At 43.7% G+C, this 20,334-nt stretch overlaps 1 long non-coding RNA gene across 1 annotated transcript in view; it reads right to left on the reverse strand.

Moving 5' to 3' along the window:
• Positions 1-4,430: 4,430 nt before the first annotated feature.
• LOC138468432 (uncharacterized) overlaps positions 4,431-20,334 on the reverse strand; it is a 31,407-nt gene continuing 15,503 nt past the window's right edge. Inside the window, exon 3 of the long non-coding RNA XR_011268263.1 lies at positions 4,431-4,652. This is a non-coding gene — a long non-coding RNA (uncharacterized lncRNA). The remainder of the gene's footprint in view (positions 4,653-20,334) is intronic.

Consider the following 20,334-nt stretch of genomic DNA (forward strand, 5'->3'; position numbering starts at 1 on the left):
TGGATGAGGTCCTATAGGTTCCTGAGGCTCCAGAAAGACGGTGAGGTAATGTTAAAGCCTATATGCCTTAAAAATTCAAAGTTTTTGGGCATTGATAAATAGTAAAGCAAATCAACCACAAGATGTGATGATCCAGGAACAGTCCTGGGTTGACCATTTTGGTAAAGGCTACGCCCAACCTAAGAATATCGAACCCAGGATGGAGACTGAAACTTCCTGGGTCCTCGGTTGTTCCATAGAGGAGATTATGAATCTAATTATCAAATCATCGTTGTCACGAGCTTCAGGACCCAATGACCTCACCAATGCGATCCTGAAATCAAATCCTGGCACATGGAGTGCTCAAAGGCCTCTTCGACAAAATAATAGAGACAAGAACTATCCCAGACTCCTGGAAGAGCTCTATTATAATACCTATATATAAGCGAGGCGATCACCTAGCCACGTCTAATTACCGCACAATATCCTTGTTGCACGCAGACGGTAAAATATTTGCTGGTCTTGTCTTGAGAGATTTGGAAGGCTGGGCCAAAGCTACAGGGATTATTTCAAAGTTTTAAATTGGCTTTAGGAGAGGGCTATCTACCTCTCCTAATGGCCTGATTCTCAGCTGCGTCACTTCAGGCTGTTTGTTGTAGACCTTTGTTCGGAGCATGGGTGGATTTGTCCGAGGCTTTTGACACTATTTATAGAGATTGCCTCTGGGGTAAACTGAAGAGCTGGGGCTTGCCCGATAATTTGCTGGCAATTTTCATAAAACGCCATCACAATTCTACTCTCCAAGTCAGATTGTCTGAAGCTGGTGATTTGTCTCAAGAAATTGAGATAAAGAGAGGTGTCCGCCAAGGTTGCATAGGCGCTCCATTTCTCTTTAATTTGTACTTGTCGGATCTTTATATGTGGCTTCAAAATTAGCAAGCCCTAGATTGGGAACGACAGAAATATCTTGGTTAGCCTATGCCGATGATATCGCCATCCTGGATTATACACAAATTGGTTTGCAACGACTTATCAAGGCTCTTGCAGGCTACGCAAAATTAAACCATCTGACTATAAACCCAGAAAAATCCAGCATAGTGATATTTAAACACCCCAGAGGATGATTAAACCCTTCTCTTGGCAGATTGACAACCAAGTCGTCCCTATTGTAAATGAGATTACGTATTTGGGCTCAAAGATTAGCGCATTTCTGACAAAATGGGCTCTACTTGATAACTTGGATAACAAGTTATTGAATTTAGGCTCGAAAATGATTAAAATCCATAATAAATTCTGCAAAATTTCAATCATTCCACTAATAAAAATACTATATAGGCAAAGTAGTACCCTCTCTGCTCTTTGGTGTGGAATGTAACGGCCAATGTTTTGAAATTGATTGGGATAAACTTGAGGCAAAATTGTGGAAGAGAACGCTGAATCTCCCAAATTCGGCTCCGATAGTTTCCATTCAGTACGAATTGGGCTGGACATTGCTCTTAGCCTGGATGGAATGGAGATGAGTATCAGTATACAGACTTGTCCTTGAACCTCCTCCATTGTCTCTCTATGAAGACGTGACCATACAGCTTCAGAAGGGTGACAATGGATTCTTAAATACGCTCAGGGATAGATGTAATGATATCCTCACTAAAGCTGACTCTGGCATAGAGATCTTGGTGCAAAACCCATTAAAGAGAGCATGAAGAGATGGGATTAGATCAGAACGATCGAGAGGATGAGAGCATTAAAACTATCATCCTCCCTGTCTGCCTTTGATAAGCCTAGATCCTTCCTCTCCACTTATCTGAGGAAGTCACCTGATCCAAAAATGAGGGCTGACTTCCTCAGACTTCGATTAAATATTCTACCCACCTTGGAAATCTTACATGTGAGAGATGGGAAAGACTTTCCAAATGATATCTGTCAGGAGTTGGAGCTAAAACATACAATAGATCATGGGCCTCATTACAACTCAGGCGTTAAGGGTTAACGCCGTCGTTAACCCTTAACGCCTGATTCCGATTTTAACGGCTGCTTTTAGCAGCCGTTAAAATCCATGGCGCTAAACCGCTTTGCTGCGAATTACGCCACCGTAATTTACGGTGGCGTAATTAGCGCCTTCCCCACTCCCATTATGCCCTATGGGGCAAAAATGGGAATGGGGAAGGGTAAAATGGTTAATGGGGATTTACCGCCCCACTCACCTTGGAATGGGGCGGTAAATCCGCCATCCACCATGGTGTAAACGTAGTTTACACCATGGTGGCAAAGTTGGCGTACTTACCGCCTGGGTCGTAATGACCCCCCATGTGTTGTCCATCTGTCCAGGGACCCGGGCTCTAAGAGTTCTTAGACTGGGAAGATTCATCCATTACATCGATTCTATGGATTCTCTTTTGTTCTGGGAAAGGATGATGTCGGGAAATTAACTGTTTTTGACTGCAGAAGTAGTCAAAATTCGGAATGTTTTAAAACGTACCACTAGGAGCAGTACTTGGCAAAGTAAGAGAATCATCTGCTCTCTCACAGCGTAATGAACCTTGCTGTTTATTGTGGTAAAGAAAGTAAACTGTCCTCGTGGATTCGATAGGATGCAAGTTGTATATAGTCGCATCAAGTTATATCAAGAGGGACATTACTTATGAATCCTAAGATTATTGTTTTTTTTTTCTTTTTTGATTATTCTTGGTTTTGGTTTACTTTATCTCCAATGAATTCCAGGGCGTTATGTATATTATGAAACAGATTTTTTAATGATCATTACTTTATGATGTTAAAATCTTTGATATGATGTTGTTTATGTTTGTTTCAAAAGTCAAGATTTTGTTTTGGCTAAATCACAACAAATAAAATTAAATAACAAAAGACCAATACAACCATGGATTTCAGTACCCATAATGGTTATGGTACTGGGACGAGGAGGAAGAGCTCAGAGGCAGTGAGGATTAAGAATGCTAATATCCAAAAGGTGCGGTCTAGTTGTTACACACCAGGGTACTTGAGCGGGATAATTCAATCCCAAAACAAGGTTCAGCTGGAGGAAGGAGGTGAAGGAGATGTAGAAGGCTGTGCGGAGGGCATTGCTGAAGCAGAGGCTGTCCGATGTGCTGGAACAGCCACAGAGAGAAGAACGGCAGTGGAAGCCGTTGTGAAGAGTGCAGGCAAACGGTATTGCAGAGTACACGCAGCGGGAAGCAGGGTGTCTAGAAGAAGCACAGCTGATGAGGAGACATGCTCCCAACTCAGCACATGATGTGGCGATGAGCGAGAAGCCGCATGAGGCCAACAGAGCTGTTAGAGCTCCAAGGGAGAGACGTGTAGCCCACCAGAGGTACACGGAAGCTGGAGAGAGAGAGTGGACAGGATGCCAGAAGTCCGCCGCAACAGCCGACCACGAATAGAAGACGCTGAAGAAAGCTGGTGAGTTGGCCAAATGCTAACGCTGACCCTGGAGTGCTCCGGATAAGACAATTGTTAAAAACAAACAAAGTAGAAACCATATAACTCTGAATACCGAACAATTAAAGATGCAGAGCAGAAGTGGCAAGAGCGTAAGTCCCCTTATATGGGAATACAATTGGGGAAAGCTTATAACCAGCATTGACAACAGCCAAGAGGCTGTGAGAAACCACACTAAAACAACAAGGCCATACATCCCAGTAAACGAGATATCATTTGGGGAAAGCTTATATCCTGCATTGCCAAGAGACTGTGAAACCATAAAGAGGCAACAAGGACGCAACTCTCCCTTTTTGGGATATCAACTGGGGGAAACCTGTAACCCACAATGGGCCTCATTACGACCCTGGCGGTAAGGGGTTTACGCCAGCGTTAGCTGCGCCGACCCCTTACCGCCAATTACGAGGTCCCTTAGCGCCATGGCGCTTTTAACACCTGCTTTTAGCAGGTGTTAAAATCCATGGCGCTAAGGGACCATGGAGTTAATTACGCCACCGTAATTTACGGTGGCGTAATTAACGCCTTCCCCACTCCCATTATGCCCTATGGGGCAAAAATGGGAATGGGGAAGGGTAAATGGGGATTGGGGACTTACCGCCCCCGCCAACCTCGGAATGGGGCGGTAAGTCCGCCAACCACCATGGCGTAAACGTAGTTTACGCCATGGTGGTAAAGTCACGGCCCAGGCGGTAACTTACCGCCTGGGTCGTAATGAGGCCCAATGTCAACAGTCAAGAGGCTGTCAAGACGTAGTTAAGAGACAACCTGAAAACAATGCTTCTAAATTTCCAGTTTGGGGAAAACTGGATCCCACATTACCAAGACTCAAGAGACTATAAGAAAAGGCAGTTATTGTTCAGCCCTCCTTCCAATAGATATTGGTATGGAGAATCTTGGAATCAATATTGCCATCAAGTTTGATTCTAGTTGTAGGAGTTTTCTTCCTGGCAGGCGATTATACCAGGTGTGACAAAGAGGCAGGCAGGCTGGAGTTCAAATAAACTCAGTCTTTATTGACTAATAATTATTAAATGGTATGAAAGAAAGTCCAAATGCAAATGTTTCACAGAATGCTTCTTTTGTTTAGCTTTGGATTAGTCTCCCATACATCGCTTGTCCTGGGATACGAAGTATGGGCTGGATTGCTCCCTCCGCCTGCGAGTCCTTTATGCCCACATGCGCTCCGCAACTCCTGTCTCCACGTCCGTCTGATTCTGCAACAAAATCGAGAGTGATCCGTCAGTCCCTTCTTTGTCTCAGGTTTATATAGGCAAGGCTTAATTAACCAATCGTCATTGTTTTTAACTGACATATTATAAAAACCCTCCCAAGCCCTGCCCCCTTTCTTCCGAGAAGACCCTCGATGTTAATGGCCTTCCGCTCTTCTCCTTGTTTGTGAACACATTGCTCACAACACTCATCGACACCGCTGGGGTACCATAACTAAGGTAAGTTTGTCGAACTGGGTTGGTGTTTGTTTGTATGACTGTTCCATGCAGTCTGCCTTTACTATGCATGCTGTTATTCTGTCTTGCCGCAATTCTCTTGTCCCCACTCACTCTGGAAAACGGGGAATGGAACGTGGCTGCCGGCTCCATGAGGCCATCCCTCTGCATGCGGCTGTCATCCCATGCATCGCGACTTCCACCTGATTCCGCACCCGACCCAGTCGGGTTGTGTGAGTCGGACCAGTAGCAGCCAGATTGTTTTCAAGTTGAGGGTAGGGAACCATGTTCGATTCGCAACCCCACCATACCCTGGGGTTGACAGCCCCCCCCCACCCGGGCCGCTCTGTGCCGGGTTAGAGTATGTCCTTGAATCCCTCCGGTGAAGCAAGTGTTCCCTGGGTTCCATATTCCGCGGGTGTAGTGGTAATTGCAGGCCGGGGCCTTCCTGTATGTTCTCACATATACCCCCGGAAGAATAGAGCTGGTCGGGTCGATCAATACTCCTGGACAGATAGTCCGGGATCACTTGAAAAGCAGCAGGTTTATGCACAGTGTGGAAACAATACTCCTGTAGTGTGAGGAACCACCTCAGAACCCTTTGGTTAGAGTCTTTGTGTGTAGCCAGCCATTGTAGTGGCGCGTGATCCGTGAACACTGTAAACTGGCGACCGGCCAAGTAATATTTAAGGGTCTCAATAGCCCATTTAATCGCTACTTCATGCGGCAACAACTTACGTCTGATGAAAGCCACTGGTTGCAATTCACTCTCTGTATCTTGTGATATCACGGCACCTTACCCCGATCCGGATGCATCCGTTTGCAAGAAGAAATGTTCACCAAAGTCGGGGCATCGTAGTACAGGATGTGCAGATATCACTTTTTTTAATTCAAGGAAAGCATTCAACGCTTCCTCATCTTGGAGTAAGTCCCCTGTATAAGTCGATTTGAGTGCTTCCGTCAAAGGGCTTGCAATGGTTGAAAAGAGCGGGATGAATCTTCGGTAGTATCAGATAATTCCCAGGAAAGCACGCACTTGTTTCTTGTTGCTTGGCATAGGCAATTTTAATATAGCATCCACTTTATCCAATTGGGGTCTAATGACGCCATTCCCGACTAGGTAAACTAGGTCTCTAGTCTCCTTGGTCGCTAATATTGTTTTCTTGGGGTTTATTTTCAACCCAGCTGCTTTTAAGGCTGTTATCACTTTGCTAAGGTGTTCCAAGTGCTCCTTCCAGCTTTTGCTGAAGACTATTATATCATCCAGGTATGCTGAACTATATGGAGTGTGTGGTGCTAGTACCTGGTTCATCAATGACTGAAAAGTAGCCGGGGCCCCATGTAATCCGAATGGCAGAATCGTGAACTGGTATAAAACCGTTGGGGTGGATAAAAGCCGTTTTTATTTTATCTCTGTGTCTCAGGGGAATCTGCCAATATCACTTAGTTAGGTCAATTGTGCTAATGAAATGAGCTGAACCCAGTTGTTCGAGTAGTTCATCTATGCGTGGCATAGGGTATGCTTGGTAAGTGGAAATAGAATTGAGCTTCCTGTAATCCATGCAAAACCTTGTGCTTCCATCTGGCTTCGGGACAAGGACAATAGGAGACGACCAGTGGCTGTTGGATGGTTCTATTACTCCTAGACGTAGCATGTCCTCCACCTCCGCTTGTATTGCTGTCCTTTTTGACTCTGGAAGCCGGTATGGACGGATGCTTACTATTTGTCCTGGTTTGGTGCCTATTTTATGTTTTACCAGGGAGGTCCTTCCCCCAAGCTAAACGGCTGCATCTTCATTATCTGTTATGAAACAGCCACGGCCATTCATCCACATTCTTAAGAAATACCCTTGAACAAGTAATTTTCAATCACATTGTCAACTATTTTGAAGACCCTATTTTGAAGCAAAGGAAGCCAGCAGGCAACAGACACCAACAAAACTGTAAGTGTGGCATGGGTGGGGTGTAGAGCAATTACTCTACTCCAGAAAGCCCTCGCCACTCTACCTTAACTTCCATAACGTAAACTGACATAGAATGACACCATGCATACTTAGAGAGATTAGTGACCACCAGCCTAAAACCATTCTTGGCTGAACTGAAAATGTTGCATTCCATTACACACTAGCATACCAGCCAATGTTAATTAGTGCCACACCTATAGAAAACGGTAAAGATTAGCCGGCGTCGCATTTAGACAGATGTAACAATCTTAGCATCTGCCACACTTAGATGGAATTCTTAACTTAGCCTGCGTCGGATCTAGACAGGATTGTAAATGTTAGCATGTGCCACACTTAAATGAAACTGTGAATGATGACAAGTGCCAGACTTGGATGGAATCGTGATCACTGGCCTGCCTCACATCTAGACAGAATATTGAAGATTAGCAAGTGCCACACTCAGATGGAATAGTGAATCATAGCAGGCATCACACCTAGACACAATTGCAAGGACAGCAATGCCAACTAACCAATCCACTAACCATTTCATCCCTCTGCATACACCTCTCAAACTCTAACCAAACACAACCACAAGCTTAAAACACAGCAATCCGCACAAACTTCACTACACTGCAACAACAAAATAAGCCACGCATAGACTTGCACAACAGCACACGATGACTACCGACCGTAACATACCCCAAGCCCAGCCAACGGATCCACCGGGCTGAGGCTGCCAACAGCACATCACTGCTCTCTTGCACCTTTCCAGCTTATTCCCACTAACTCACCCCCCGCCCCTTCTGCCTTTTTCAGAGCCGCCAGAGCGCCAGGGGAGCACTCCGGTGGTGATAGTGCATGGTACAAATATCCTTTAACATTAACATTAACATAGAAATAAAATACATTTCTTAGAGGCAGTAGATGATCTTCTAATTCCTTTTTCTCAGATGGATTGAGTTGAGTGCCCCACTGGACCGTACTGAATGCTGTTCCTTGCTCTTCTACACTGACTATGCTGATTTGAGCACAGCCGTCGTTGGGTTCTTTCCACTCCTTCAGGAGATTTATATGGTAATTTTGGGCTTTCTCTCTTCTGTCTGGCTGCTCCACCATGTCATTTACAGGCCTGAGAATGGCTGTTATCTTGTACGGACTCCTCCATTGTGCCAGCATCTTGTATTGGTAACAATACCAGTACCTTATCCCCGATTTTAAAGGTTCAAACTCGGGTTCTCCTGTTATAGAACCTTTCTTGGGCTAGTTGTGATCTACCTAGATTGTCTCTAGCTAATTCACGTAGTTTGGACAGACTTGATCGTAAATTGATCACGTAATGCGCGAGGGATGTTGTCTCTTCTTGCTCTTTCCATTCACTCTTGGCAATATCCAGGATGGTTCTAGGTCTGTGCCCAAACAATAACTCAAAAGGTGAAAAGCCGGTTGATGATTGTGGAGTGTCCCAGTCTTTCCCGATAGGTGCAGTGACTTTCTTGAGCATCTGTTTGATAGTCTTGTTGTACCGCTCTACTAAACCATCTGTATGGGGATGGTAAATGGAAGTGCGTATCTGTTTTATATTTAACTGTTGACAGACCCTGCGCATCACTCCAGATATGAAATTTCTGCCTTTGTCCGTCACAATTTCTGACGGAATTCCCACTCTTGCAAAGAAAGGCACCATCTGATTACATACTTGCACCGCACTTAACCCCCTCATCGGAAATGCCTCGGGATACCTCGTAGCATAGTCTATTACTAGTAGATATTGGTGTCCATGGCTATTTGGCTCCAGAGGTCCCACTATGTCCATACCAATCCTAAAAAATGGTTCCTTGATAAGAGGCATGGGATTTAGTGGGGCGGGAGATGGTTTAACTGGGCTTGTCTTCTGGCATATAGCACATTCCTCGCAATATGTAGCAACCTCCCGATACACCCCATGGCCAGTAAAACCTCTTCAGGATTTTGTCCAGGGTTTTCTCTCTGGCCATATGTCCACCTGTCCTATCGTTGTAGGCCAACATGATTATAGCAGATCTGAAACTTGTTGGGATCAACAATTGTGCCACCTCCTGTTTGTTCTGGTCTGTAGTAATTCTATACAGAAGACCTCTCAATAGCTTAAACCTTGGGTAATCTTGGTTGCTTTTGGGACCATCCACTGCTTGTTCCCTGATGTTTTTCAAGGTAGGGTCCATTAGTATTTCACTTTTAAACAACACTTGGTTATCCTCTGGAATCCAGTCAACAAGACCACTAAACCGTAAGTTCCACTTCTTTTTCTCATTCCTTACTTCTCTCCTGCTCTTCCTTGGCACCCTGTCTTTGGCACATACAATGTCAGATTGGGCAAAAGGGGGCCATTGTTAACCAATCTTTATCTGAAACATAGTCTTGGAAGGTGGGTAGATTGGTTCCTATTAACGCAGGAGCTGGTAGAGGTGGCATTACTGCTACCTCCATGGACGAGCTTACCCTATTCATTTCTAGGGTGACCTTTTTTGCTGTGTAGGCTTTCGTATCCCCATTCACACATTTTACCGGAATCAAGTGATTTCCCCATACCCCGGACCCACTTACTTCCGGTCTGATGGCCGTCTGTTCACATCCGCTGTCGAGAAGACCTTGCCTTGGATACCATCGACTCTGACCTCCACCATGTATGGTTCTCATCTTCTTTGGAATTCACGGGTTTGGACGTATCCTATTTCCATTGGTTCAGCTTTTGATTTTCTAGGGTAGAGCCTGACAATGTGCCCCCATTCCCCACAATCAAAGCATTGGGGCTGTCTGTTGGTGATGGGCCACCCAGCGCCTTTGGTATCTGTTCGCTGGGGTTTGAGTTCAGTTGTTACCGTAGCTCTGGTGGGAGTTGTTTTGTTGCATTCCAACGGAGCTGTCCGTGTACCTCCTGCTTTCTGGAATGCTGTAGCGATGTCGATTGCTTCGGTTAGGCTTGGCCTATGATGCTGCCTGACCCATCTCTGCATTGAAGTGGGAAGTGCTTACACAAATTGTTCAAGTTTGACTATCTTCATTATATCCTGAATGCTACAGGTAGCAGGTTTTAACAATTTTTCTGTTAAGTCATGCACCCTGTAATACAGCTGTCTTGGGGTCTCCCCATTGCACAATTTGGTCTCCCAGAGTTTTTGACGATATGCTTCTTCATCAAATCCCATCCTCCCCAAAATGGTTTTCTTGATTTCCGCATACGTTGTTTCCCCATTTGGGTTTGCCGCCTGGTATGCCCCTTTGTGATGCTGGAAATGCATCAGAGGGACAGGGCCTCCGTATCCTTGTCCTTTACTGCTTTTTATTGTGTGTTCTGTCATGTTTTCCATGCAGGAGTTCATGTGGGACTCCTGGCGGTGCAGCTCTCTCTTTTGGTTTTGTCGTGGACAAACCCATGGGATACCCTTATGGCACCCATGGGTGGGGGTACAACCCTGTGCCCCTAGTGTATGTTTTTGGGCACCTGTGGGTGTGGCCCACAGAACAGGGTACGGGCTGGTGGCAGCTCCATGCTGAAATGACTAGTGCACTGAGCGTCCTCCATTTTGGGATGCCCAGGCCCTGTCATTGGAATCTTGCCCTCCATCGCCTGTTACCTTGATCTTCCCGAAGTCCCGGGAAGCCCTGACTCTGTCCCTTCCCCCTGACTGGCTGTTGGGGGGAAGTTTCATATATGGTAGTGTGGGGAAGTGCCGACGAGACTGGCTGGAGCCTTCTCAATGACCGTATGTTGTGGTTACTGTTGTGAAGTACTTGTTTGAGTCTGATGTGCCTGATGATGTCATGTGAGTGCCTGTGGAATGTTGATGTATGAGTGGGAGAATGCTGTGGTGAGTGTTCTATGTTAAGTCAGTTGGTCCCTCCCTTCCTGGGTGATGGGTGCCAGTGTTATATTGTCATATTTTTATTTCATTTTTTTATTGTAATTTTTAGTTTACATCAAACTTTTATCACAACAATTTTCTTCTCTTCTCTTTAGAAGAACAAACATCTTCCATTTCAGCTCACAACCCATGTTTAGGTTGGATTTCTTTGAATCTACTCAGTGTTCAAGTGTCATTCTCCAGGTATTTGGTTCTTATTGCTGTTTGTTTGTTTGTTTGGTGTTCCAAAATGGTATCCAGAAAATGTATTACAGAGCATGTTGTGTACTGAGCTTCCACCTAAAACACCATTCATCCATGTTACCGCCAACTGGCGCAAAATGTTTTAGGTGAATTGCCCTTTGGTTCCTTAACGCTGTGCATTGTGTTATTAAGTGTTTAAGTGATTCTGTATCAGCAGTGCAGAATCTGCAACTATTGTCATCTGATGTTTCTATATGTCGAGCCACTAGCATCTGTTTTGTTTGTAAGGCATTTAGGCGTAGTCTTAGAAATTCGTTGCAATGGTGCCTAGACAGAAATTTCTGCAGATATGGTGGCAATTTGTCTAGCTGGTTCATTACAGGTCCAAAATCCAGTGCTGTAGAGAAATTTTTAAGTTTGGCCAAGTTTTGGATCCAGAACCATTGTTTTATTTTCTTCTTTGCAAGTTGGGGGTGATTTCACAGCATTGCCATCTCAGTGTCGGTCGCATTCAGAACTTCAACCAACTTTTGCGACCAGATCATTAGTAGTCCAGTGTATCCATGTTTGTCGTTTGGCGCTAATATCTTATATGCAGGTTCTGGATTGGCAACTAACATTTTGCATAGGATCACTAGGGATTTCCAGACCACTGAGCCATATAATTCTTCAAGTGCAAGTTCATGCCGAATTATAATGATTGATATATATTTGGGTAATCTTAATACTCGCCGCCAGAAAATACCCTGTAGTTGAGCCCAGGTTTTGTGATCTAAGCCAGCCAGTTTCTGCTCCCAATATGATTCCTGGAACTACTTTTTGCACGTAAAACTGCCGGACAGGAATTAGGCTGAACTTTCCAAACAGGGAGTGAATGTGTGCGCTTTGTAGGGAGAATGTTTTCATTTGTTGGAACAGATGTAATATCCAGTTTCTTTCTTGGATAGACCTGTTAATCGGGATTCCCAAATAACGTATTTCAGCCACTGCTTCAATTTCCTCGTTATTGATCTTCCATTTGAAGTCTCGATTTAGTTTTCCTTTTGCTGGACCAAACTTCATGATTTTAGTCTTTTTTACATTGAATTTCAGGTCATTTTTCGCCATGTATTTTTGTAATCCTGATAAAAGACGCTGTAGCCCTATTTGAGTTTTATCGATCAAAACCAGATTGTTGGCGTAGGTTACACACCAGACTTGATTGCCATTTATTTTTGAAGAGAAGCGTTTTATGTTAGATAGGTCATCTGGGATTTCAGCGATGAATAGCTTAAACAAGACTGCAGCTAAGGGACATCCTTGTTTTACCCCTTTGTTCGTGTCGATCGCATCAGTTAGCTCTCCATTTCCATTTATCCTACATGAATCGAAGTTTTGGAATGGAAGGCCATTATTGCTGTAAAATGCTTTCTGGGCAGCCCCAGTTTCTGAGTTTCCGCCATAGTAGTTCTCGATTTACTGTATCGAAGGCCTGTTGCATGTCCACAAAAGGTGAGGAATAAATTTGAGCGACTCATTAAAGCGTCCAATTTCAACAAATTCAATATTGTCGGGTTGATTTCCGTTCCTACACCATTCGTAAAGCCTGTCTGCCTACAATCGGAGATTCCTTTGTTATTTGCCCACTTTGTTACTTTTTGTTGGAGGAAGGTCGCCATTATCTTTCCGATTGTATCTAGAAGGGCGATCGGCCTATAGTTGGCAGGATCGGCCCGATCACCCTTCTTGAAAACTGGCACAACAATCGCCTCAGTCCAAGATTCTGGTAGTGATTTTTGTTCGGAGATTTTGTCGAACAGCAAGGTTATGAAAATTGACCATTCATTTTTACGTGCTTTTAACATCACGTTAGTTATGCCATCGGGCCCTGCGGCCCTAGAAATTTTTAGCTTCGAGATTGCTTTTTGTATTTCGTCGGCGGTTTCAGATACATCCCATCGCTTAAACTCTGTGAGCGACTCTTTTGTTAGCTCGGAGTGAGTTTGCTCAAACACACCTTCAAAATGGTTTTGCTAGGCTCCTTCTGAGACTCCGTTTGCTAGCATGTCAGTTTGCTTGGCATTATCATTGTTTAATATGCGCCAGATCTCTCTTGAGTTATTAGATTTAATTAAGGCTAGCATCAACTCTCCGCGTTCTTGATCTCTCATGCAGGAGAATGATTTATGCCAATTTCGGTATTTTTGTCGCCGTTGTTTAATATATACTCCAACGTTTACTCCTTGATTTTGTTTTATCTCTCTTATGTCTTTGTTAAGCAGTTTCTTTTGCTCTTTTACGAGATGGCTCTATTCATGTCTGTGTGTTTTCCTGTTGTTTACGTTCTTCGGATCGCATGTTGTTTGATAGGGCAATAGAGCAACGTAGTTAATCAGATTCGATGTTTTGTTGGAAAAACATCGATACTCCTCTGTTAGACCTGTTATTCGCCCTTGATTTACTTCCACTGCTTGTTTGCAGGTCGCTACCATCGGTTTCTGGCTTAACGGCCATGACATTTCCAGGACATTGTGATCACTTCGTTCTGTCTGGACAATTCGTAGGTTCTGGATCTTATTCCATACGTTTTCTGATGTCCAGATGTAGTCAAGGATCTTTTCATGGCCAAAGTTTCGCCAGGTAAACTTTGGTGGCGTGTCCCCAGTTACTTGTCCGTTAACCATATCACAGTCCCTGGCGTCCATTTCATTGGCCCATCAAACTCTTCTTGCGGTGGTATTCTGGGTTTCCTTTTTTGTTGATATGAGCTTCATCTCGTCGTTGAACCATGTTAGGTTCATGTCACCGCATATGATAATCGATAGTTCATGGTGTTTCTTTTGATTTTTATCTATTATGTTTGTAATAGATTAAATAAACATCTCAGTTGTAATCTTCGCTGGATTCCAGTACAGGTTAATTACTAACAGGTACTGCATCTTCATCAATTTACCGTTTGGTTTTTGAATTAGGGTTGCCTGCACAAAGCTGTTAGGATTTTCATTTCCACATACTTCCCAAGTGGTGCCATTTTTTTACCATGGTGATTAGGCCTGAATAGGGGCGACCCTGGACATTTTTCTCCGCTGGATTGAGCAATGTCAGGTACCCGTCTTTTACAGGTGGAATCCGGAGGCATGTCTCTTGTAAGCAAATTAAGAAGTTTTCGGTCAGGTCTACTGGGAAGTCATCAAATAGGTGTTGGAACCCTCTCGTATTCCATGATATTAAAGTGACGAGGCATTCATGGTTATGGTTGCCTAGCTAATGTTTTCTCTTTCTTGTTTCCATGTTTCTTGTTTCCACTGGAGCGGACCAACCTGCTTTTAGCTGCTTCCTTAAAGTTTCTCGACACTGTTCAAGAGATTTTTTGTATTTGAAGTTTTGTTGCGGCCTCTAGGACTTTTTATGATCAGTTGTTCTTCTTCCAAAATCTCAAAGCCCAAGAAAAATAGTTCTTCATTTGTGGCCATGATGGTTTTTCGTACTGCTTTTTAGTTTATATGCAGTAATACTTGGTCTGCACGTTCTTCTGAGACGTATTCCACTATTCCGATGTCTTGTGTCGTCACCATTCTTAGTATAGGCACTGAATGCAGTAAGCGAATAACGTTGCCTCTGTTTAAGTTTAGGTCATTTTCCTCCTGAAATATATTTACAATCAGTATTTTCCCTTGCTGTGTTTTTAATTCCGTCAATTTGTTTTTTTCCGCAGTTAGTGATTTATTCTGAGATTGTGCACAAGTGAGTTTAGGATTTAATGTCTCATGATGTTTCATCGCTGTTTCACGCTTGAAACTATCTTTAGTTCCTAATAAGCGTTGCTGGTTTCCTGCAGTTTCCTGCAGTTTCTGCGAATCATTTTTTGTAGCGATTTTTGCCATTGGTTGTGTGAAAGATAGTTTCACAACTCTTTCACTCGATTCCATCGTGCTTAGCTGACTCGCTTGATCCATCTCTTGGGATTCTGCAGGTTTATCTTCTCCAAAATCATCAGAGTATGTTGACAGATCACAAAGATCCACCGCAGATATTTCTGTTTGGATGGAGACGTTGTCAGAGTCCAGTCTCATTCTTTTTTTGGGTCTGCTTTTACTGTTACTCCAGCGATTTTTTTTATGAGGGCTTTTTCTTTTTCCAAGCCTTTTTGTTGATCTTGTTTGTCTCTTACAAAGAGACTTTGCTTTACTGGTGTTGGCAAGTTTCGTATGAACTTTCGCGATCCACTTGAGTGTTTTTTTGCGGCTACCAGATTTTTCTTTTTCTCCGTTTCTTTTCTTGCCGGGCTCTTCATTTCAGTCATTAGTTGACTGGTTTTGGCATCACTTATAATGTTTTTTGCAGCTCCTCCAAAAATACCATAGGTTAGTTTATCCGTCGAGCAGTGGGGTTTATGCAATATTTTTTCGACGTTTTCATCGCCGGTTTTCGCATTTATTGGTTGGCTTGGATGAAGAACAGCCACAGCTTCGATTGAGTCGGTGGGTGGCATGTTGTTGTCCGCCACCTGTCTTGACGAGTTTGCTCCAGATGGCAGAATATCATTCTCGTTTAGACTTTGGCCTTGTGTCTCAACGAGATGGCTCGAGGTCGCAGTAGCTTCATCTCTTTCAAGTATTTTTGCTGTGTTTCTTCCATTGTTTCCTTCAGCAGCCTGTGTTTTTGCATTTTCATGAAGTCTCTGCGGACATACGGAGTTTAAGGACATGCTGTCTACACCTTCAAAAAGATCTTTTTTGATGTATTCACTTAGCTCAATTTGCCAAGACACAGCTTTGGCGGATTCATTTTCATATTGTTGTTTGAATAGTACATTTGCACATTCCATTTTGCTGATTTTCTCGTTTAAGTGACTGATTTCGGCGCTATTGTTTTGCAGTTCCTCATGGAGTGATTCGTACAATTTAACGAACGGAATCAATGCTAAGGACGTAGCTGCCAATACATAATTGTGAATTTGTATTGCAGCCGCAGTTGACAGGTTGGATTTGAATGACAGCTCATTTTCCAAATCATATTGTTTAGTGTCACTGATCTCTCTTGCCAAGTCTCTTCCGTCTCGTTTAGGCACTCCAGTCTCGTTCTGCATCGGCGGACTAGCCGCAGCTAAAGAGATCTCTGGGACTGGTGTAGAGCAGCTTACCATCGGCTGCATTGCTTTCCTCAAGCAGTGCCTTTCTTCTAGGGATTCAGACGGTTTGTGCTTTGGCCTATTTCCAGGAGTGACGTGAGTAAGATTTCTAGGCACTACGTTGTCCACATTAGGTACGTGAAACCCTAATCTTCTGTGTAATTCTGGACTTGTTTGTACGTTTATTGGGTTTATTGGGTCATTAATCTTCGTGTTATTTTGCAGAGATTCTGCACGTAGATGTCTAAATGTATGCTTATTAGTTACTGTGAAGCTTTCAGCTAAATTGCTCCTCATAGCCTCAAAATCAGCTTTTCAGCGTTCAGTTAGTCGAGCCTCTCGACCTGCAAAATCAAATCCGCTGATGGGCGTGCAGACAGTTGGCGCTAGACATGCACTGTTGTTGTGACCATCTCAACTTTGCTTCGAGCTTGGTCGTTCATTTTCCCACCATGAACCTGTGATTGCCGTCATGAGTCTTTCACCTGTCGCCACTTTGTTTATTGAAGAGGCAAATGTTGTTTTACTTTTTAATCCAGGATTTGCTGTTGATGTATTCAAATTATTACTCTCATTCTGATCTAGAATTTTTCCTTCTACAAGCGGATATGTGAATCTCAATGAATTTTCTTCACACGATAGACTTGGAACCTCAACTTGCAGAAGCTCGATGTCTGTTACATCAAAAGGCGAATCGAAAACAGCTGTGTTAATTTCGATCTCTTTGCCTCTTGTTCCATCGTCAGCGTTTTCATTTGAATTTGGGAGTGAGCAGCAAGCACTAATTGTATTGGGATGATCATTACATGGTGCGTTACGTCAAGCACAGTCACTCCTTTATCCACTTCTCCTTTACCTCTAGCAAGAGTTCGTTTTTCTTCTATAGGAGTGTCGTCTAACATGCATGTCTCATGGGCCCCATTGCGGGGAGTTGGATCCGTAGCTAACGACAATCGAGCAAGGTATTTACTTGCAAGCTGTGACAGAGATGGAAAAGCGACAAAACGATTACTGGTTGATTGCAATGATTGCGTAGTTTCGCCATTTTGTCTCACGGCCTCCTGCAAGTGTTTTTGCTTAAGACACGACCAATTATAACCCTCTAGGTCACACTTGCCAGTATGCAGATTTCCCTCTGGTGGTAATGTTTTGTCTAGTGCCTTTGTGCATGACTTAAGTTTAGAACGAGTCAGGGGGCCGGCCTCGGCCATGGCCGTTCTTCTTACCTGCTACACTGCTCTGCTGACCGGGATCAGGCTGACTACGCCGCCTAGCGTAGTTTGAAAGAATCTGCCACTCGCCAAACAGCAAAACAGTGATCGCAGCCCTTCAGTCGCAGGGCTTACGCCGCAAGGGCGCTCCCGGTGTCCTGATAAACACAGCTGTTGGTCACGTGACGTGCGCGTCGATGGAGAGGCAGTTCTTGTAATCCTTAAAGTGAAGGCGTCCTTTTCACCTTTCACTGTACTCCGACGTCCGTGCAGTCTCCTGTCTGCAGGGTGGAGCAGAATAGAGCACAGGGAGATTCCTTCTTGCTCTCTGCTCACTCGCCAAAAAAGAAAAGAAAAAAGAAATACAGTTCATTCTGTGGGAGTACGAGCAAGTAAAAGTAAAAGCACAGCGCCGCCACAGCAAAACGGTGATCACAGCCCTTCAGTCGCAGGGCTTACATTGTTTTATACCTGATATCTAGAACTTGTAACATGTAACTCAAGAACCTGAAGTAAACTTATCAAGAAGCAACCTAAAGCAGTGTGGACTGTGTCTTATTACATTGGCGACGAGGATATATTAAAAGAAGAAGAATAATCCATGTGCAAAAGGAAGCTGATGAAACTAAAAGAAACTAAGAAGGCGCTGATCTATGGAAGGTGAACACTGCTGCAGAAAATGATATGAAGGACAGAGACTCAAGAGAACTGCTGCGGGGTGTGCAGAAGATATGAGGACCAGGAGAGAAGAAAAAGACAACACCGCCCCCAAGTAAGCATTCCTATCACCCAGGGTGGATAAGGGAGGAGGTTGAAAGCCCTGTATCACACAGGATCAGCAGCCCTTAAGAATTTGGGAGTGCTGGGTCAGGGGTTTCCAGAGGATAGACTGGCGTCACGTTAAGGGAGCTTAATACTGGAGCTGCGCATTTAACTTGATATGGGTAAAAGATGCTTGAGACTATAAAAAGACTGCATGTTCATGATACGCAAGCAGCAGCAGCTCCAGAAGTATCAGAGCATAAGTGATTGAAGGGGCCGTGTAAGCAACAGGATTTTTTGCGAAACAGAGAGTCATAAGGATCTGAAAACAATTCCCAATGATAATTCATAACCGGCTCAAGAAATGTTTTTGAAGAAGCTGTGGGTACAACAAAGGTGCTGGCGAAGTGACCGTTAGCCCAAGGGTCAGCGCAGCGTTACCTTTGCTTTCTGTGACATATTCAAGTATGATGACGTCACATTCCAGCAGAGGGAGTCGGCGAAGCTTCGGAACTCTGGTCCTCAGTGTTCCGGAGAGCGGCCGCTGAAGGATTCACCTTGATGGCGTCTAGCAACGTGAAGACGTCACATTGCGGAATCCGGAAAGGAAAAAAAAAACAACACGCTGATTAAGGAAGCGCTCTGCCTCAGATAGTGAGGAGTGCAGTGGCGGCCAACGATAAAGGTGACATTTGGAGGATGTCACTTATTTTCTTTTATTAACCTTGTCTGCTTTGTGTGATGTGCTTTGGGTGTTTTTCTGAAGTACGCGAGCAAGGTAAAACAAGGGTTCATGGCAGCCTGTGATTTAAAGCTGCAATAGAGTGAAGGTTGTTAATGGTACAACGCTGTTTATTCTGCTGATGTTAAGGATACTTGGATGTTAGCGGAATTATAGGAATTTAAGCATGAGTGTTGCTTAGGGAAGAAGAAATTCCGTTTGGATGTGAATGTGATGTAGCAGTTAAAGAATTGTAGGTCCTCATGGTGCAATAGTGTGTGTGGTGTGGATGAGCAGTAATGGTTTGAAGGTACATTATCATTAACCGTCTTGAGGAATTGCAGGTTAATGGACTTTGGACAATTTTAAGATGCATATATATCGCTAAATGACATTTTTTTTTAGCTATAAGGAATTATATGGCAAGGGTTCGAATGCAGAGCTTCATTTGGATGAATGGGCTAGTTTAACCTTTTGAGGATTTTTAGGCACGTGAAAGGACTATAAGTAGAAGTCTTCAATCATCTAAAAGTCTAGCATATGTGAGGTGCTAGGGCAAGAGTGTAGGTGTATAGTATACATGCCTAATGGTGTTAGCATAACATTTCTGAGGATTTTTAGGTGTTAGGTTGTTGATTTAACAACATGGACTTTTAGACACATGTAGCTACCATATAACATGGCCTGTGCTAGATATTTTTAGTTTAAAAATGTTAAAAGATGAAGAAGTACAACTGTCACATGTATATTCACTTAGTTAAGAAGTATGGGAGTGAATAGGAGAATGAAGAGTGGTGACAAGTAAAAAAAATGAAATGTGAGTACACAAGTTTGTTGGTGTGGAGGGGTTAGGGAGGTAGCGCCTCATTTGAAGTTAACTGGAGGTAGCGCCTCCGTGTTGGTGTATAAGTATGGTTAGGTGGTGGCGCCTCCTATATTAAATATTAGGTGATATCTGTGAGTAAAATGAATCCTGGGGGTAGCGCCTTGTCAGGGGGGTATGAGTGAGTAGTATGTGAGATGTGCACTAAGGAGAATGATAGTTGTATGTCTGGTGAGTTTAGGAGTGGTAGTAGTGCACTGTAGTATAAGTTGACTCTTATCTTATAGTAAGGGGCAGGTGGTTCTGTTTAGATGAAGTACTGGTACTGGTAGGGGACGCCCTCCAGTAAAACGTAATGGTGAAAGGTAAATATGCTGTCCAAGATGAAGAGTTGTCTGATGATTTGTTTTCTTTGTGATATTTGTCAATCCTGGCCATTGTATTTTGAGGTCAGGGTTGATTAAGGGACTTGTTAGTGCTGCCAGTGAGATGAGTGTTTAGGTCAATTCCATGTTATGTTGGTGGTCTTGGAGATGGCTGGCCAGCATTTTCAAGCTGTTGGAGGATCTGTATATCATGGCATGGTTGGGTATGCTCGATTGGCCTAGTCCATCTATGTATTTGTTTGTGTGTTTGTGAGACATGCATATTGATTAGTGTTCCCTAGTGGTGGTTGTAATGTTTTGCTGGGTTGTCCTATCTAGTTATGGTGATTCTGTTGTCATCCTGGATGTCTAGTGATGCATCAGGATGGCAAGTTTTTCTTGAGGATGGAAGCCTGAAGGCTCGCATGTGG

The sequence above is a fragment of the Ambystoma mexicanum genome, chromosome 4q (assembly GCF_040938575.1).
Source record: "Ambystoma mexicanum isolate Mex_15411 chromosome 4q, UKY_AmexF1_1, whole genome shotgun sequence".
NCBI lineage: Eukaryota > Metazoa > Chordata > Amphibia > Caudata > Ambystomatidae > Ambystoma > Ambystoma mexicanum.